At 42.2% G+C, this 20,748-nt stretch overlaps 1 pseudogene; it reads right to left on the bottom strand.

Moving 5' to 3' along the window:
- The window catches only part of LOC143172165 (tyrosine-protein kinase transmembrane receptor ROR2-like), a 47,361-nt pseudogene extending 41,378 nt beyond the window's left edge, over positions 1 to 5,983 (bottom strand).
- Between the last annotated feature and the right edge of the window lie 14,765 nt (positions 5,984 to 20,748).

Genomic DNA, 20,748 nt, shown 5'->3' with positions numbered 1-20,748 from the left:
GGTATAAAAACCTTTATGCAAATGTTAAGAAAATCTTGTATGATTTACAAGATTAAAAGTGTTATTATCGGTGGCTGAACTGGACTGAAACTAGAAAAGAGTATTTACTACACTACCCAAGGAAAGGGAGAAGATGAGAGTGGTGCTGCTGTTTGAAGGTAAGGAAAGTATTCTTCTTTTCTAATGCGGTGTTGGGTACCTTCAGCTTGCCAGCCAGATCCAGCTACAAAACCATTTTTACGTTCCCCCACAGCTACTGCCTTTTTCCTGGAAGTCCCCCAGACATGGGCAGGGAGGTGGCCTCGGCATGAAGTGCTCTGATGACCCGCTCCCTTCCACCCTCTTTCCCAAGGCCCCACCTTATAATTGCACGGATATTTGTCACATGATGAAAACATACTTGTCTCCATCATAAGGCTGTACGAGCACCTGTCACATCATGTAGAAGGTCCCCTTTGGGGTCACAGGAGAGGTGTGCTTTGGCTATGTGATAGGAGTCACAGGCTAAGCAGACTCATAGAGAATAAATTGCCCACCCCAGCCTCGGGGTTCCCCACCCCACCAGAGTTTTAACTTAGAGGTGTTACTAGTTTTTAAAGATATTCTATTTTACATTGTTTGAAAGAACTGGTTTTTTTCTTAACTACAGTTCCTTCATCACTTTTATCAAACTTTTAAAATTTTTAGTGTTGCCCCAAACTACCTGAATAAACCAAAGTATGAGAGCATGTGAATTCGTTCTGAACGGTTGGTACAGCAAAAATTCCTACCCAAAGTAATGATGACTTTATTATGACTAGGGTGTTTCTTCCCATCTATTTCTCCTTCTAAGGGTTCAGCATATAGGCATTAGTGACAATATGCTCATAACTGATTTTAGTCAGGGTTTGATAAAACAGGGATTTCTCATAGTTTCTTGGAAAGCCTAGTTCCCCTGCACAGGGCTCTGGTAGGAGACATTCACCTCCTGGCATCCTGAGCAGACTGCAGAAAGGTCCATCAGGGAAAACCACAGCACTGGTAACAGAGCCAGTTCTCTTCAGCTACAGTTTGCAAGGGCTTAATTTATAACTAATTTCTGATTTTACTCTCTGTTGTGCCCTCCTCATCTCTGCTAAAGCCTCATCAGGTTTCCCAGAAGCCCTTAGAGCCAGCAAACATTTAGATATCTTCCACCCCAAGTCCCCTTCAAGGTGGCTCCACTACAGTGACAGAGTCTTAATGAGAAATCCAGTCATGGCTTCAAATCAGGAACTTGCACAATGGGTAAAATTCTGTTCAATTGAATTGTTCAATTCAAGAGAAAAATAAGACTAAAGAACACGTAGTCTTTTTAGAATAAAAATATCTTATAAGAACAGTACCTCTAGAAGGGAAGGCAGCTGTTTATGCCCTCCTACTCAGACTCCAAGAGATTAACATCCATCACTTAATTTTAAATTACACTAAAATATTGTTCTTTGATATTTGCTTCCCATTCATTTTATTTCCACACACTTGTATCTTTCTGAATAGACAGGATGTCACTTTCTTTAAACACAATGACACAAAAAGTACAGTTTGTGTTAATGGCACAAACTATGATAGCATTATGCAGTGAGAGAAAGAACTTAACCTGCTGGCTAGTCCACCTGTATAATAGTCCTCTAATAGCACATTCCTTTGGACAGCAAAGGCTGGTCAGAGACTAGTTCTATGACTGTGTTTTCATTTTATTTCCTTTGTAAATCAATTTGTACTAGCTTTTAATACTTTCAATAATTTTAACACTTTTGATAAACAAAGTAGTTTAGATAGATTTGTATTTTTCAATTTTTATTAAAAAATCCCTGGAAATTTCTACAGATACAGACCTTCACCAAAAAAAACCTTCCTCCCCCTCCCCCAACCACCCCAGTTTAGAACTATGCATTTGGTTTAAAATTTTTACTTTTGGATTTTATGGAAATGTTTCAACTCTGTTATCTGAAAGTCAGGGCCCTTTTGTGCGTTGGCAAATCTGACTGCATAATGCACATTTGATCTATGGCAATCCTTAATTGTTAGATGATTTCTAGAAATCCACAGCAGAACCCATGGAGTACATAAAAATGCCTTGCTAGATGATATCTACACAGGCAAAGGTTTTTATCCTTTAATAATTCATTAGCTACAGTTTTAAATTAAGATACAGTGGTTTTAGGTTTCAGCACTTCCACTGAAGCATATCTTTTTGAAAGCTTTAATGCCAGGAGAAATGGCACTTGGGTGGTTCAACACGAGACTGTGTTGTACAGCCAGCAAACAGAAAGAGCCCTTTGTTCCACACCAGCTCCTTACTAGCAGTTAGGTATTTCATTCCTCTTTTCCCCCTTTCCTCTTTTCTGGCTTACAAGTTGACCTGCATGATTTTATACAAAATATTCAGTAAAAAACTAGTTTCTGAAAAAATAACAAAACAAACCACCAGTGCCAAATCATGATATTTTAGTTGCAGAACTAGGCAGGAGGCATGGAGCAGAAGAACATGGGAACAACTGTGAGGCATAAAAGGAAAAATAAAGATGGAAAGGTAATATCAGAAGGGAGGATAGGAATTTGGGAAACATGAACAAAACCTGGTTAAGTAGGAAGGAGCAAGAAGGAGTCAAAACAGGAGCAGGAATATAACAAGGCAGAAGGACCTGTAATCCCTGAAAGCTCCTGGACTTCATATGCTAAATCCCTGGAGACTCTTCACTAGACCTTAGACCTGAACCTATTTTTCTCAAGTTTCAGCTTTCCTTGCAATCTAATGCATATCCAAAAAATCTATTAGCAGGGTACTCCTCACTTCACCTTTTAATGGCAGGTCCAAAAAGATGATGGCACAGCCTTCCAGTCCTTCCAGTTACACCACTGATACTATTGGTACAAGACAGTTTTAGATGTGTAATGGTCCCAAACCAGCTTTGGGCCCAAATGACATCCATCATCTTCCCCACATTACAGGATTTTTTTTTTTTTTTAGTTATTTCTTTATTTATTTTAACCTATATTTCAAAAAGAGCAAAGGTTGCATAGTCAAGCATTCAAAAGTTAGGAAAAGCCAGAATTAAAGATGGCTCTGAAACCTTAATTCACTTCCCCCTTTTAGGTGCATATAATAAAGAAATCTGTAATTATGTCACATACCTTTTTTATTTTTTTTATTTTATTGATTTGAATTTTTTTATTTAAGTTGATATTTTAAAAATATTAATAAGCTAATCCTCAGGGCAGCAAAAAAGGTTAGGAAGCACTGTATGAAGGAAACCAAGAGAAATAAGATGAATTGTTTGCTGAATAACACAAAGTGAATTAATGTAAAAATGGACTAGAGTTTCTAGCTTTTCACCTTGTACTCAGAGCTCACTACTCTTCAACTGCATTCAAGGAATGTGTGGTTTGAACTTCAGTTCAGTGCTTCCCTGTGCATATTTTAGTTTCCCTTGTACCAGTCCCCACTTTCTGATCTTGTAAAAGATCAGACATCTTCCTGATACCTTACTATTTCTCTCTTTATAGAGCAGGTGCATAGCAGTTTTCTAAAGTAAACTGTTGTAAGACCTTAAATAGGATTTCAGTGGTTACAAAAATGATTACTTTTTTTGTACAGTCATATGAACAGCTGTTTTTTAATCCTCAATAGTTAGCAACTGATTTTAAGAAAAAAATGAAAATGTGTGAAATTCTTACAATGTTGAAATCCTTTAAATTCATGTACATGTTCTGTGCATATAAAAATACAAGAACACGTACCATGCAGTATTATTTTTATATATGTAAGACTATTGTGTGAAGTACATATAAAATAGATGGATTAGCAGTCAGCACACTGTGGTTATTTGAATTGTTCAAGGTTTCAAAGTGAGTGAAATTTCTGAGTAGAATTTTTAAAAATATTCGTCACTGGCCTAATTCTGTTCCCACTCAAACCATTGGGAGTTCAGTGGTCACAAACACTGATCAATAGGGCACTTCTGAAAAACATCTGTGTGCCTTTACAAATTTGCTTTTTCTCTTATTTTTAAATTCTACATTGACAACACTGATTTTAAGCAATTAACACATACAAAGCTCCCAGATAGATTCTGCAGTTGATCAATTAATGGAATGAGAAATGTTATCTCAAGAAATTTTACAATACACAGTATTTAAATTAATACTAATGCATAAAGCAATGATGATGAACCAGACCTGATTTATTTTCATCTTTATAACCAGATCAGCAAGTGAGCCCAGGCAGCTAACAAAACTCACCAAGTCACCACTAAAGCAGTCGAAATTACACTAACAAATAGAGGTTACCTAATTGCTCAAAGACAGGATATCATTTTATCTGACCTTTCAAGTAATAATATGACATTGGTATATTTACAACCGCAGCAACCTAAGCATTTTACCCATCCATTTTTAACAACTCATCCAGCTCATACTTGCCCTGTAAACAATTACTGTTCAAAGATCATGACTTTGTGGTATTTTGCTTCTCTAAAATATGAAATAAACAAACAGAAGTTGCTCAAGAAAATTTGATAAAACCAAAACCCATTGTAACACAGTGCTATCCTTGTCTGAAAAGCCTTCAGCCATTCTGAGAATTTTCAATCAAATTAAATATTTTTAGCAAACACGTGTTTGCAGACAGTGTTCACTGTGTTTATGAACCAAATTCTTACAAAACAAAATTGGTCAGAGTGCATTAAGTAATATCCAAAAGGTACTTACTGCAGATTGTGATTTGGGCTGTTTGTTGGACCTGTAAAAATAAACAAACATTGCTGACAAGTTTGGCTCAAGGACACCACCACCATAAAAAATCAATAGCAGTCTAGGGAAAACTGTGTCTCTTTAAGGAAGGCTTGTCCCGAGACAAAAAGCTTCTGGGTTCCTGCACATAATTACATATTGCTATTTTCAAATCCACAAATAAAAATCACATGAATCTTTTGTCTGTTCAGGCAGCAACTTGAATGGACTTAATTTTTGTTAGAAAATATCTCCTGCTATAAAAAACATAGGCTATTAAAAAGACAATGTGTTATCTTGACACATCACTTGCCTCTTACTAAGCCCAATTAAATCCACCTGAGCCTTGCTATCAGAGTTTATGATATGAAAAGGGCATGCCCTTAACCTTTGTCACAATAGGAACAAGATACATGGTACCCAGCATTTAATGAATCACTACAAAATAAACTGTGGAGTTAATCATCATTACAAAATTAGAAATTTTAGGAAAATGTCTCTATAATTTTTTACACCACTTCAGAAACACAAACAAAATAAATAAAAGCCTTCCTTCCAGACTAAATGATTAAGTCTCCAAAATTCAAGTACTTCTTGAAAGGTGTGGTGTATCTTCAGTTATCGAAGTACAGAATTTGAAGGCAGGCTTCACATAGTAGTATAGATGTGGTATTTCACAAGGATGGGCCCAGCACTATGAACATGACAGAAAATTACTTCTCATTCTTCTCCTCTTCTTTTTTTTTTTAACAGACTGAGTTCAGCAGTAGAGTGAAAACTCCAAGCAATGAAATGTTAGTTACCTTTTTGTACATTATACTTGGACTTTATAATTTTTTCTGTACTTTGTATTTACAGACATTTCCATCTGTATTTACTTTCTTTTATTACCAGTAAACTAGTATTGAGTTCAACCAATAAGTTCTGTGCTCTGGGAGAGGCCCCTGGCAACGGTTTTATTCATTTCCTTTCATGTTGGCAAGGTTTTTTTAAAACATCAAATTCATTTCTCATTATGCTGTTGTGAAAAGTAATATCTAGTCTATAAAGCAGTCTGAGTAATTATAAAAGCCAGGAACTCACCGAGCCTTACAAACAAAACTCCTGTTGCAGTTATTGTCTTCATCCCATTAGAAGCCACACACTGGTAGTATCCTGTGTCAGTTCTTTTCCGGCTGGAAAGCAGCTTGGCAGAAAAGGCCCTGGGGGTCCTGGTGGACACCAAGTTGAACATGAGCCAGCAATGTGCCCTTGCAGCAAAGAAGGCTAATGGTATCCTGGGCTGCATTAAGACGAGTGTTGCCAGCAGGTCAAGGGAGGTGATCCTTCCCTTTATTCAGCACTGGTGAGGCCACACCTGGAGTCCTGTGTCCAGTTCTGGGCTCCCCGGTACAAGAGAGACATGGACATTCCTGAGAGAGTCCAGCGAAGGGTCACAAGGGTGATTAAGGGACTGGAGCATCTCCCCTATGAGGAAAGGCTGAGAGAGCTGGGACTGTTTATCCTAGAGAAGAGAAGGCTCAGGGGGAATCTCATCCATGTGTACAAAAACCTGAAGGGAGGGTGCAAAGAAGATGGAGCCAGGCTCTTGTCAGCAGTGCCCAGTGACAGGAGAAGAGGTAATGGGCACATAGCGAAATGCAGGAGGTTCCATCTGAACATAAGGAACACTTTTTTTACTGAGGGTGACTGAGCACTGGAACAGGTTGCCCAGCGAGGTTGTGGAGTCTCCCACCTTGGAGATAGTCAAAAGCCATCTGGACATGGTCCTGGGCAACTGGTTCTAGGTGTCCCTGGCTGAGCAGGGGGGTTGGATAAGATGACCCCCCCAGAGGTCCCTTCCAGCCTCAACCATTCTTTGATTCTGTTATTCTGTGACAGAGTAGGCAGCCATTTGTTGTGCCGTCTTGTTATTTGGCATCCACTTCAGATAACCCATAATCGCAAATCTCTCAAAGTGGAAAATTTAACTAACTATATACTTAAGAATGTTTTCCTTATTTAATTGCTGTGGTGATAATGAGCGGTTACTTTTTATGATGCATGGCAAACCCCAAACATTGTGTGGATGCCAGTTTGATGCAATGATTTCAGGAAAGAACAAACTGTTTCCTAGGCTGAACTGGGCACCTCAAGAATACACAACATAGTGTACAACCGATACTAATAGTTTGTTTTGCTTGAACAGAGTAAAAACTGTTCTGTCAAGAGGTTACAAGAGGTTAATACAAGTTAATGTACATATTATGTTATACTATAATACCCTGTGTACCCTATGAATAAAGTAGCTTATAAAAATGACAGACACAAATGTTAGAAAAACTCTTTTGAAATGCCTTTGTTAGGTTGCCAGTCCTTCATATTTTAAAGTGGAATAAATTTGATATAACTATCAAACAGAATCCCACAGAAAATTAAAATTAAGATGAAAGGACTGTTTTGCCTGTTTTGGCAAGAATATAAAAATAAACTTTTCCCACACGATAAGAATGTCAATTCATTGTCAGATGCACAAGGACAGGTATTAAGCTAAAATCATACAGGATGCAACTATCACTGCATATTATTTTTCTTAATTTTATTTATATTACTCTGGCACTTAGATGTCCATGTTATAGGCTCAAACATTCTGTGCTAAGCATAGCATAAACACAATACAAAATGATTGCTCCTGCTTCTTTTGTTTTAAGATCTTAGCTGTGATTTTGAAGTTGGTTCCAAAAAAATTATTTTTAAATTACTTTAGCTACTTTGGATCAAGTTAATTCTGCTTGGCAGATTTTGCTTTGGGTTTTGATTTTTATTCTTTTTTGTTGTTGTTACTTTCTCTTTATATCAATTTTAAAAATGATTATGCATTACTAATTTTTAAATCAGTTTCACAATGGCCTCTGTGAATAGCAATTATTAACAATTTGTAACTCTTTATCTGAGAACTTCTAAATCATTTATGAATATTAAAATCTCATGAGATGGGAAGATATCATCAACCTTATTTTCCAAATGTGGAAACTAAAGCAAGGAGAGCTTAAGTCACTTGCCAAATTCACACATTGGCTAAGTGGTAAATTAGTACGATGCTATTCCCAGTTGCATGTCTTTCCATGTTCCTGCCCTGCTACAGGAGTGAAATAATCATTCTTTTTTGTGGAACAGTTGAATCCCTTTTCTTCCTGTACCACCCAAGGGAAACAAGCACAAAATGTCCAATTTCTGAGAAAAGGATGGAAAAATTGAGTCATAAATTGCTGGATACCTGAAGATACAAATGATGTCTTCAGAGCAAGTAATAATAATTACATATATATTTTATCATCTTTTAGAACACATATTTCTGGATAAGACATATGTATTTAAATAATTTTAAATCAAACAATCAATAAAACCCATAAACCCATCTGCTCAGTATTACAGAACACATCACAACTTACAACTCTGTTAGCTTTAAATGTTCAAAAATTAAAATAAGCTGCTTAAAAAAAGCAAATGCGTTTTATCTGCATAACTGCATATAATTTAAAGCATTTTTCAGACTCATCTGTTAAAACTTTCTGAAGTATTTTGATAGAAAAATAAAATATATATTTCCATTTGTTTAAAAAGCATTGTGGGATTTTCATTCCTACAGCCCTTTGCTTTTTCTTTTTTTCTCCCTCCATACGCTTTTTCATTTTTTTGCCTTCAAATAATGCTTTCTTCATTTTGTCAGATATCAATAAAAGAACATGATATCTCTCAGCCCCAACTTTTTCATATGTGTGGTGGGTTGACCCTGGCTGGACGCCAGGTGCCCACCAAGCCACTCTATTACTTCCCCTCCTCAGCTGGACAGGGGAGAGAAAAATACGACAAAAGGCTCATGGGTCGAGATAAGGACAGGGAGATCACTCACCAATTACCATCACGGGCAAAACAGACTCGACTCAGGGAAATTAATTTAATTTATTGCCAAACAGAAGTCAGAGTAGGATAATGAGAAATAAAAACAAATATTAAAACACCTTTCCCCCACCCCTCCCTTCTTCCCGGGCTCAACTTTACTCCCGATTTCTCTACCTCCTCCCCCCCGAGCAGCACAGAGGGATGGGGAATGGGTGTTGCCGTCAGTTCATTACGCGTTATCTCTGCCGCTCCTTCCTCCTCATGCTCTTCCCCTGCTCCAGCGTGGGGTCCCACCTACAGGAGACAGTCCTCCAGGAACTTCTCCAACGCGGGTCCTTCCCACGGGCTGCAGTTCTTCACAAACTGCTCCAGCATGTGTCCTTTCCATGGGGTGCAGTCCTTCAGAAACAGACTGCTCCAGCGTGGGTCCCCCACAGGGTCACAAGTCCTGCCAGAAAACCTGCTCCAGCGTAGGCTCCTCTCTCCACGGGTCCACAGGTCCTGCCAGGAGCCTGCTCCAGCGCAGGGTCTCCACAGGGTCACAGCCTCCTTCAGGGCACATCCACCTGCTCCACCATGGGGTCCTCCATGGGCTGCAGGATCGACCTGCCTCACCATGGTCTTCACCGTGGGCTGCAGGGGAATCTCTTCTCTGGCACCTGGAGCACCTCCTCCCCCTCCTTCTTCACTGACCTTGGTGTCTGCAGAGTTGTTTCTCTCACATATTCTCACCCCTCTCTTCCGGCTGCTGTTGCGCAGCAGTTTTTACCCCTTCTTAAATATGTTAACACAGAGGCGCTACCGCCGTCGCTGATTGGCTCAGCCTTGGCCAGCGGCGGGTCTATCTTGGAGCCAGCTGGCATTGGCTCTGTCTGACATGGGGGCAGCTTCTGGCATCTTCTCACAGAAGCCACCCCTGTAGCCCCCCTCCCACTACAAAACCTTGCCACGCAACCCAATACAATATGACAACTTTCAACAGTGGCATTTTTTTAAGGTTAATGAAATCTCTTTTGAAATACAATAGTTTTTTTGGAAAACATTTTAAGTAGCTCAAGTAATGATATTTCCATTAGGAGCTAATTCAATAATTTCCTATAATAAGACATATTTTTTCTGATTAAAAAAATACAAAAAATCGCACACATATAGAAAACATAGTTTATGGAATGATGGAATATGAACACTGCTCTAAATTTACAGGTACAAGGAATGACTTAAAGAAGATTATACTACTCTCAAATTTACTTTGTTATTAATATATTAACAAGTATAAAATATTCAGACAATTGACACATAATCTATAAAGAATATCACAGTGCCATAGTGTTTTGAGCTTATAAAAGAACTGCACACAGGCATAAGAGAAAACAAAGGTAAAAGTTACTAAAATAGAAAGCATTCTTTCTAGAAATGTGTACAGCAACACCATTGTAAGTACAAGATTTTAAGAGACATGGGTCAAACCACCACACCTTAGCTGGTGGCTGGAGTCCAGTAAAGTAACTCCTTCCATAAATAAACCAGGACTGGAAATACACTAGGAGGGGAGAGAGATGTTTAAGACTCCTAATTTCTTGCATAGCCCCTTTTCTTAAATCCAAAGCAGTCTTCCCAATTGTTCACCCCTCTCCCTCTGTATTTAACCATAACATGAAGATGAGTGATCTGAAGCAAAATATTGGAGCCATGTTAGAAAATGGGAGGGATGTTGGCAACTCTCTCAAACTACACGTGAGCAGTTAAGGAAACAGCACTGAACTATATATTGCCACATAATGTTTCCAGATGAATCAATACCTTTACAGCCTAATTTAATCACATTATTTGCACCATTATCTTCCATACTATATGTGATCTCAATGTACAAAAATGGAGCCACAGGCATGTAAAATAAAGTTATTTGGATCACATGCACTTAAGCAGCTGAACACTTCAGATGTACTTTGGAACAAATTACAGCCAATTCAGGAATGAAACAAAATTACCATTGAAATATCACCACAGTCTGAACATTGTCCCCCAGACTTAAACCACTGTAGATAGTGGGGTTAGTTATCTCTTATTAGCAGAAGGAAACTTATTTTTGAGCAATATTTTCCCACGCTTAAAGGACTGAAGCTCTTACCTAGCTCAGATATCTAATTCTACTGGGTAGAATGGTCTGAGCTCCCAGAGGAGATTGTGAAGAGGGAGTTACCTTCCATCCTAAGCTAGTGCCCATTTAGGAGCATATCTTGGGGGGGGCACAACAGTGCAGTTGGGCTGTGGATTGTCCTACAGATCAATCATTGTGTAGATGAAAAGCCACTACTTATGGAATATATACAAATGATTTCTAACAGATTACCTCATTTCAAATCAAAGCAACCAATATAGTCCAATAACTGGGTTTTATCATATGGGTTCTTCTTGCCCAAGGAAAAAAAACCCTGTAACTAGAAATAAGTACACTGAACAAGAGCTCAACATCTTGATTCAGTCCAAAATACTCTTTCTTGTTCTGTGTAACAATTTTGCATCTCAACAGTGCTCATCACCAAACAGATAGCTGTTTTCTGCTTGTGTCACAGTTGACATCTCTTTTGTTTATTTGTGATTAACATATGTTATGCTCTTTTTCTCCTCTGGGCTTCAGAAAGGAAAGCTCCCTATTGGCCTTGTCCTGGCTGACTCTGTGCTGCTGGGTATGTGGTGTGTGTTTGTAATTGCCGGGGGGGGGGGGGGGGGGGGAGGAGGGGAGGAGGAGAGAGAGAGAGAGACTCACTCCTTTCCCAGTGTCACCAAGAGGGAAAGAGTGTGGGAGGGTTGGCAGAGAGCAATGCGAGACTGGATGTCTCCAGAGAGGAGTAGAGAGCTCACACGGTCCTGTCTCAGAGGGGGGTGGAAAGAGACTTTTTAGGCACCAGGGAGAGTTTGTTGTAATATAGAAAGCCACTAAGAGCCGCTGGAATGAGATCGAGATTTGGGGAAAGGATCATCTTTGCAAGGACTCACTGAATTGGGAGGAGATTTGTTTTCAAATCCTTTTATCTTTATTCCAATGTATCCAGCAGACCTGAATTTTTCTATAGCAAAAGCTTATTGTTCTACTCTGATTTCCAGTGAAACATTGCTCAGAGGCAGCGCTCTTCTGGCATTTCAGGTGCTCACTTAAAGGAAATTGGCTTACCCTTGGCTTACCTTCAGCTCTCCTGTCAGTGCGGGAAGGGGACACCAACAGGAGAACTGAAGGTAAGCCAAGGGTTGGCATGGCATCCCATAAGTGTGGCAATGCTATTGGGAACATTTACGCTGCTCCAGGGAGCACGGAAAGTTCAGGAGCACATCTGAAATGCTTGTACACCAATGCATGCAGTATGAGAAACAAACAGGATGAACTGGAAGCATTGGTCAGTTCCCAGAGCTATGATGTCATTGGTATTAGTGAGACTTGGTGGAAGGAGTCCCACGATTGGAGTGCTGGGATGGAGGGCTATAGGCTGTTCAGGAGGGATAGGCAGGGCAGGCAAGGTGGAGGTGTTGCACTATATGTAAGGGAGAGGTTTTATTGTACAGCCCTTACAGTTAGGGATGATGTGGTTGAGAGCCTCTGGGTGAGGATTAGGGGGATGGAAAACAAAGCAGATGTCGTAGTGGGTGTCTCCTATCAATCGCCCAGCCAGGATGAAAGCACTGATGAGTTATTCTATAGGCAATTAGGAGAAATCTCTGGATTGGTAGCCCTTGTCCTTATGGGAGATTTCAACTTCCCAGACATCAACTGGGAATACCATTGTCCTGGTTTCGGCTGGGATAGAGTGTGGGAATGGGAGTCTCACTAACGGACATTCCTGAGTTTGATTTTAATGAGCAAACACTGCACCACCTGGCATGACAAGGCACTTAAGCAGTAAATAACGGAGAAAGGAATGTGCAGTTGAAAGGAGAAAAACAAGATAAAGACCATGAAGGCATTTCGCATGATCAGAAAGAACGGGCCAATCTGCTAGAGCATAGATGCGCGTGAACACAAGGCTGTAACCTATCTGCAAGCTGCAGGTAGCGCGTGTCCATAGTAGTTAACTATATAAGCCCTGTTATAAGTGTAAATAAAGGAGAATGACCATACTCATATTGAGATCTGTCATTACTCCGGAATCGCAACTCCCGCTCCGCCGTCGACACTGAACAAAGGGAAACTCCGACATCTGGTAGCAGAGGATGGTTCGGCGCATATCTTCGAGACTGCGGTAAGAGCAGCGAGAGAAGGGGAGCGGGAGAAAAGCGGCTGGGAGTTGTACTATCCCGATGATCGGAGGGGGATAAGATAACGGAGCAGTCTGGCCAACTGCCTCCCAGTGAGCGACCGCTATCATGGAAACAGAGGCGGCAGCTGTGTTGCTCGTAAGCATCCTCTCCAAGAGAGGGATCGAGACAACGGTAAAACAATTATGTACGTTGATTAAATTAGGACAACGTTGGGGACATTTTAAGGACAGTCAAACTATTTTTTCTGACCTTGAGTGGTGAGAGCTTGGCAATACTATGTGGGAGCAGACTATCACAGGGGATGAAAAGTCAAAGAAGGAGATTAAAACAGTGCGGGAACTATGGAGGTCTGTGTCAGAGACTTTAAAAGCCATGAAAGCTGAAAGAAAGATGGCTTGTGCAGCCACTCAAATGCTAGCCCCAGAACCCTTGCCTGATAGACCGAAGAATACAACATCTGGACTGTTTCGGTTCTTTGGGCCGTCTGCAGTCCGAGGTATGTCGGGTACCCCCAAACGAACTGCCTTGGAAGCCAAGTATAGTGTTCTGGGGGGTGACGGCGCTTCTGAACTGCTTGAAACGTACCCTCCGCTTACGGACTGCAAAGATGCAGAAACTAGCGGTAACGGGGCCCCTCTTTCACCTGAGGCGGTCGCGGAAGAGCGACGACCCGGAGAGGAGGAGCGGCTGGTTCCGTTAACCCCTCCGTGGCCAACAGCCCCGCCTCTAGGAGTCTCTTCAGGTGCGTCTACTCCGCCACAGGGTGACAGCAAAGAACAGAGTATGGCTGAGACTAATGAGCTCCTGAAGAAGGTAGTGCAACAGTTACAGGACTTAACAATTACAGCCCAGAGGGGAGGGATGGAGCACCTGTCCGGGGCATCAGGGGAATCCCTACCCCCTTGCCTCTCTGGACCACCAGCGATGGTTCAGCCCAGACGCTGGAGCGAAGTGGCTAGAGACGCTATGCTGGACGGGCAGTGGCAAGCGGTATCCAGCTTGGGGGCGAGTGCTTTTCCTGTGCTGCAAGAGAATAACGGCAATAAGTGGGCACCTCACGATTGGAAAATCCTACAGCAAGCAAAAAACACTGTGTCCCAGTATGGGATAAAATCAGAAGCTTCAGGTCAAATTGTAATCTGGATTTTTTCGGCTGACCTGATGTGCCCTGCTGACTGCCAAAACCTTATGAGGCTTTTATTGTCACCTACGCAGTATTTGTTGTGGGGGTCGGAATGGTCACGGCAGGCGGCAAGTGCTGCGGCACAGCATCAAACGCAGGGGGATCCCCTCTATGGGATTACCGCGGAAATGATAACGGGGACGGGAAGGTTTAACGATATTAATGCTCAGTTGGTTTTTCCTATTGCTTTGTTGCAGTTGTCTGCCAAACTGGCGCTTTGTTGCAGTTGTCTGCCAAACTGGCGCTAGACGCCTTTTTAGCCTTACCCGGTTCGTCCACTCCATCTTTTAGTTCTGTACAGCAAGGTGCCACTGAAGCGTATAGTCATTTTGTCGATCGCTTGTGGGGGGCGATACGTGATCATCCAGATTTGGGGGAGGATAATAAACAACAAATGTTTCACATTTTGGCTTTTGACAATGCCAATAATGCCACAAAAAATATATTAGCCACCCTGCCAAAAGGCGCAGGAGTAGAGGACATGCTCATGCGAATGGAGCGTGCTCAAATTCGAAAACAGAATGAAGTAATGGCTGCTACATTGCAGACTGCCATGAGGGAAGTGGTGCAGCCGTTAGCGGCCGCTGTGCAGCGATCGTCTGAGACCCCGCAGATTTTTAAAGGGTACTGTTATCGTTGTGGGGAGAAGGGGCATAGCCGCCGGAACTGTAGAGCGACAGTTTGGTGTGACAAATGTCAAAAAGGTACTCATGCTCAAAAAGCCTGTTCGGGAAACCTGAAGGAGAGCGCGAAGAGAGGGCGCGTGCAGAAACAAATGCACTCTCCAAGCGTGAACCAGAGGGGTTTCTCGACAACCACATCCCAGCAACCACAGGGAGCCTGGGGGTTGACCTGGAAGCAGCAGTAGAGGTTACGCTAATTAACTCTGAAGTTTGCAAAATCCCCAGCAATGCTAGTGGGCCATTGATGTCTGAGGACCAAAAGATAGGGGGACTTTTGCTGGGACGCTCCTCTGCTGGAGTAAAGGGACTAATCATTATTCCAGGAGTTATTGATGCTGATTATGAAGGAACAATTTATATAATGGCTTATACCCTAAACCCACCTCTCTTTGTGCCAAAAGGAAGTCGGATTGCTCAGATTCTTGCTTTTAAGAGCCCAGTAACCTATCCCCCGCCAAGTGAAAGGAAGCGAGGCAATACAGGCTTTGGCTCTACCGGGCCGGCAGTGTGTTTTTCGGCAAAATTAAACTACAGGCCGATGATAAAAGTCAGCCTCCAACAACAGGGCCTCACTGTATGGTTAAACGCGATGATGGATACGGGGGCAGATATTACCATCATAAGTTATTCACTTTGGCCCCCGCAATGGAGACTAGAACCTGCAGGAACTGCGGTTGCTGGGGTAGGGGGTCAATCAGCTACCTACGTTAGCCGTGAGCCGGTACAGATAATCTTTCCAGAGGGACAACGGGTAAATAATCGAGTACACGTTTTGTCCCTCCCCAGCAGCCTTGAAGCCTTGATTGGGCGAGATGTACTAAGCCAGATAGGGGCCGTTCTGACAACTAAACCTTTTTAGTTATGGGCACTGGAGAGCAATCGCACAACCCCCCACTGACATGGATCTCTGATGATCCTATCTGGGTTGACCAGTGGCCCATGACCAAAGAGCGATTGCAAATCACAAAACAGTTAGTTGCTGAACAATTGGCCCAAGGACATATTAAACCTTCTGTTAGCCCGTGGAATACCCCTATTTTTGTAATTCCAAAAAAATCAGGCAAATGGAGGTTATTACATGACCTCAGGAAAATTAATGCCCAAATGTTACCTATGGGAACATTGCAACCTGGAATGCCATCACCAACCATGCTACCAGCTGGGTGGCACATATTGATAATTGATCTTAAGGACTGCTTTTTTACTATTCCTTTACACTCTCAAGATACTCAGCGCTTTGCCTTTTCGATCCCATCCATAAACAAGGCAGCTCCTGCTGACCAATATGAATGGGTAGTTTTGCCACAGGGAATGAAAAATTCGCCTACATTATGCCAACTTTATGTAGCCACAGCGCTACAGCCAGTGAGAAAGGAGTGGGTTGATACCATTATTTATCATTATATGGACGATATTTTATGTTGTCAACAACAGCCTTTTACAGCGAAAGATATCCAATGGCTAACTATACTGTTGGCAGAAAAGGGGCTCATAGTAGCGCCAGAAAAAATTCAACAGTCTACACCGTGGAAATATTTAGGCTGGACCATAGAAACATCAAAAATTCGGCCTCAGAAACTTACATTAAAAACACCATTAAAAACATTAACAGATATACAAACCCTTTTGGGAGATATTCAATGGGTCCGTAACTGTGCTGGAATTACTAGTGAGGATATTAGACCACTAATTGAACTGCTCCGAGGGTCGCACCCTGCAGAAAAGATTTTGCTAACACCTAAACATTGTGCTGTGTTGCAAAACATAGTGGATAAACTTTCTGTAGCTTGGGCGACCCGACGGATCCTCAACCTTCCAATTTCACTTCTAGTTTGCAATTTAGCCGAATCCCCATTTGCGGTCGTTTGTCAATGGCATAACAAAGACAGGGTAGCAAGGGAGTCGCGTACAGATATGGATGCCATTGACGCGACCACAGTAGATAGGCCCACAATTGACAAGAATGGCAAACGTAATAAACAAAAACACCACTTAGCAAATCAGCACAATTTCTATATTTTGGAATGGATATTTTTACGAGTGCAACCCCCTACTAGCATACAAACGAGGCCAGAAGCAGTGGGTGAATTAGTTCGCAAAGGGCGGTTACGAATTTTAGAATTAACAGGAGAAGAGCCTGCCGATATCAGCATTCCCGTTAACGCAGCAGACTTGGAATGGTGGATGCGTAATTCCTTAGCCATCCAAGAGGCGTTACTAGGGTATGCGGGAATCGTGCATTCTCAACAACCTCAGGGGAGATTATGGCGGTTAATAAAACAAAATCAATGGCTTGAAAAACCTAAGGTTATAGAAGTGCCAATTCCAGGAGGTATTACAGCATACACTGATGCTGGGAAGCGGTCCAAGAAAGCTGTCTGTGTATGGTATGAGGCCGGCAGATGGCACCGTCAGTCTCTCGTGGGACAGGAGGGAGACACCTTGCAGACGCTGGAACTGACCGCGGTAATATGGGCATTGGAGCATTGGTTAAATTTCCCACTAAATGTGGTATCTGATTCTTTATATGTTGTCGGGCTGGTGCCAAGAATTCAAGATGCTTTAATCAGGGAAGCTAGCAATCCTCGCTTAGGAAAGTTATTTATTAGGTTACGGTCAGTTGTGTCACAGAGAACTACTCTGTGTGCAGTCCTGCACATACGCAGCCATCAGTGGAATTTAGGCCTGGGCCAAGGTAACCAAATAGCTGACAACCTTGTTAGTCCCGTGAGTCATGTACCACCAGTGGACCGGTTTCTTCAAGCCAGACAAGCCCATGAAATATTCCATCAGAATGCAAAAAGTCTGCGAAGGCAATATGGACTGTCTGACAGTGAAGCCCGTTCCATTGTTCATGCCTGTCCCAACTGCGGCAATCATGGGCCAGGAGTAGGGCTAGGAGTAAACCCGCGCGGCCTTAAGGCTTTGGAGCTCTGGCAGATGGATGTGACTCATATCGCTGAGTTTGGACGGTTGAAATATGTACACGTCACAGTAGATACCTTCTCCAAGGCAATGTGGGCCACGGCACTGCCGGGGGAAAAAGCCCAACATGTATGTAAACACCTCCTTGCTTGTTTCGCGGTTCTGGGAGTACCGGAACATATTAAAACGGATAACGGTCCTGCATATATCAGTGCTAAGTTGCGGTCCTTTTTAAGGACATGGAGCATTAAACATACCACTGGTATCCCGCACTCTCCAGAAGGACAGGGTCTTGTGGAACGTGCACATCAAGTGCTTAAAGACTACCTTCAAAAACAGAAGGGGGATGAACAGGACCCCCAGATGAGGCTTAATAAGGTCCTTTTTACTTTAAATTATCTCTGTTTGATGGGTGATAGAGAAGAGCCACCAATTGTTATTCACCATCAGAATCTTAAATTTAATCAGCAGTCTGTAATTCCGAATTTAAAAGTGATCTACCGGGATCCTGCCACAGGCCAATGGCTGGGCCCTGTACCTGTAATCTTTAGTGGAAGAGGATATATGTGTGTTTCCACAGGTAATGGACCGGTCTGGGTGCCCAGCAGATCTGTGAAGCCTGCATTATCATCAGGACAACAGGAATCAGAGGACCCGTAACTGCAAAACTTAACTCTGAGCGGTTTATCTTGTCTTTTACCACTGTGTTTCCAAAGACGGTGGTGAACGATGAGATAAATTACTTAGAGTGCTTATGGTGTGTGCCGTGGGTATTGTGTCAGTTGTACCATTGTGATAAGAAGTGCTGAGCCCGGTGCACGCGCGCACAAAGGTGATCTGAAACTTGCTATCTGAAAGAAATAGTGCTCTATAGAATATTAATAACCACTGGACACGAAATACAGTCCACGAAACTGCCAAATTGATTATTGTTTGTAAAAAATAAAACAAAACAAAACAAAACAAAAAAAAACCCCAAAAAACCAAAAAAAAAACAAAAAAAAAAAAAGAAAGGCAATTCGCCTAGAAGAGAAAATGTTGAGCCAGGCAGATGTGATCGTAATTGGGCTAATCTTAATAATCCCAGGGTCGGCAACTATACATCGCATTAACCCAAGGGAAAATATGTGGGTAACCTGGGCAAATAAAACAGGGCAGCCCGCGTTTTGCCTTTCCCTCGCCTCAGCAACTGAGCCGTTTAGGACTTGTTTGTTAGGTATGCCTGGATATAAGGAAGGTGACTTTGCCAGGTTCAGTACTGGCAGTTGTACTAATGTGACTGCAACTAGCAACTGTAGTGCTAACTTGATAAAAGGATTAAATCACTCGCTACCCTGGAATCCCCAGGAGTTGGAACTATTAGGGTCGATGCGAGTTGGAAATACATCTAAAAATTGGACTCAGACATGTTTTATATTTGGGGGACCCCTACAGACGGGTATCCAGTTCTACCAGGCAAGAAATTGGACAGGGTGGACTAATGTCACCTCTCACGCATCTTACTACAAGTATCAGGATGCGGGCGATTTTTGTGGTACCAATGACAGTGGTAATAGCTATGCTTTAGGAGCGGCTGGAGCGGAAACAAAGGGAGGAATAGGGATCTGGAACAATGGTACCCCAAAGGCGTTGCCCCCACAGGTATTTTTAATATGTGGGGACAGGGCCTGGCAGGGTATCCCAGCAAATGCTGTAGGAGGGCCATGCTACTTAGGAAAATTGACCCTGCTGGCCCCGGGAGAAAATTGGTGGAAAACCATAACAAGAAAAGGGCAACAACAAAGACGAAAAAGAGCCGCCACGGGTCTTTCCCCAGACTGTCGTGATGACGTAATTCTGCCTAGCGACACCGAAAAGGTCTTCCTTTCACTATTTGTACCAGGCGCTGCAGCTGCGAGGGCCCTAAATGAGGTAGGGAAATTAGCTTGTTGGGCTAAAAAGCAGGCTGATGTGACAACAGAGCTTATTGAAAAATTACTTGCAGATCAGGATAGCTTCCATCATGTGATTTTACAGAATAGAGCTGCTATTGACTTTCTGTTACTAGCACAAGGACATGGGTGTGAGGATTTTGAAGGGATGTGTTGTATGAATCTGTCTGACCATGGGGAGTCAATCCACAAACAGCTACAATGGTTAAAGGACCACACCAAGAATATTCAACAAGATCACGGGTTATTCGATACCTGGCTTAAGAATATATTTGGGGAACTGCCATCTTGGATAATAAGTTTAATAAAAGAAAGCTTACGCATTTTAATTGTTATATTAGTAATAAGTATATGCTCTTGTATAATTTTTAGCTGTGTGAAGAAAGCAATTATGAAAATTGTTAATCAAGTCTGGGTTGCTCAAAAACAAGAAGGGGGAATTGTGGAGGAGTGGCTGGTACAGCAGGGGCACGATCTAGTATCCATGAGCAACCCATGTTTTTAACAGTAGCAGGGATATGCTGACAAAGACGTCTGGTGACCTTGACCATCCTTCCCTGAGCAGAAGAAGGAGCCTCACTACGTGATGAACAACAACAGCGGAACAACACCCGGGATAAGGAGGAGGCAGAGATCGGCGGGACCAGCCGGCAGCTACCGATGAGAAGGGTGTTGTGAACGCGTGGACAGCTGTGATTAACCAATTATAGGTTGTTATGAAGAGCGTGCCCAGCCACCCCATCCGTTCCGATGAATGATGGGGGAGTGACCGGGGAGAAAGACCCCCTGGCTGCTGCGTTTGCAGACTTGCGGGTATCAGACAGCTCCTCCTCGTGGCTGGTTAAAAGGACTAGCCAAGCTAAGAGGGATATGTGTAATAGTATTTATATGCATTTTTGTTTTGTGTACCCTGTTTGTTGCAATGTATACGAAAAATGATTGAAAGATCGGTTTCAGCAGTGTTTCTAGTAAAACAAAAAGGGGGAGATGTGGGAATGGCAGTCTCACTAACGGACATTCCTGAGTTTGATTTTAATGAGCAAACACTGCACCACCCGGCATGACAAGACACTTAAGCAGTAAATAACGGAGAAAGGAATGTGCAGTTGAAAGGAGAAAAACAAGATAAAGACCATGAAGGCAT

Source organism: Aptenodytes patagonicus, chromosome W (assembly GCF_965638725.1).
Source record: "Aptenodytes patagonicus chromosome W, bAptPat1.pri.cur, whole genome shotgun sequence".
In the NCBI taxonomy this organism is placed as follows: domain Eukaryota; kingdom Metazoa; phylum Chordata; class Aves; order Sphenisciformes; family Spheniscidae; genus Aptenodytes; species Aptenodytes patagonicus.
This window is presented reverse-complemented; position numbering and strand designations above follow the sequence as displayed.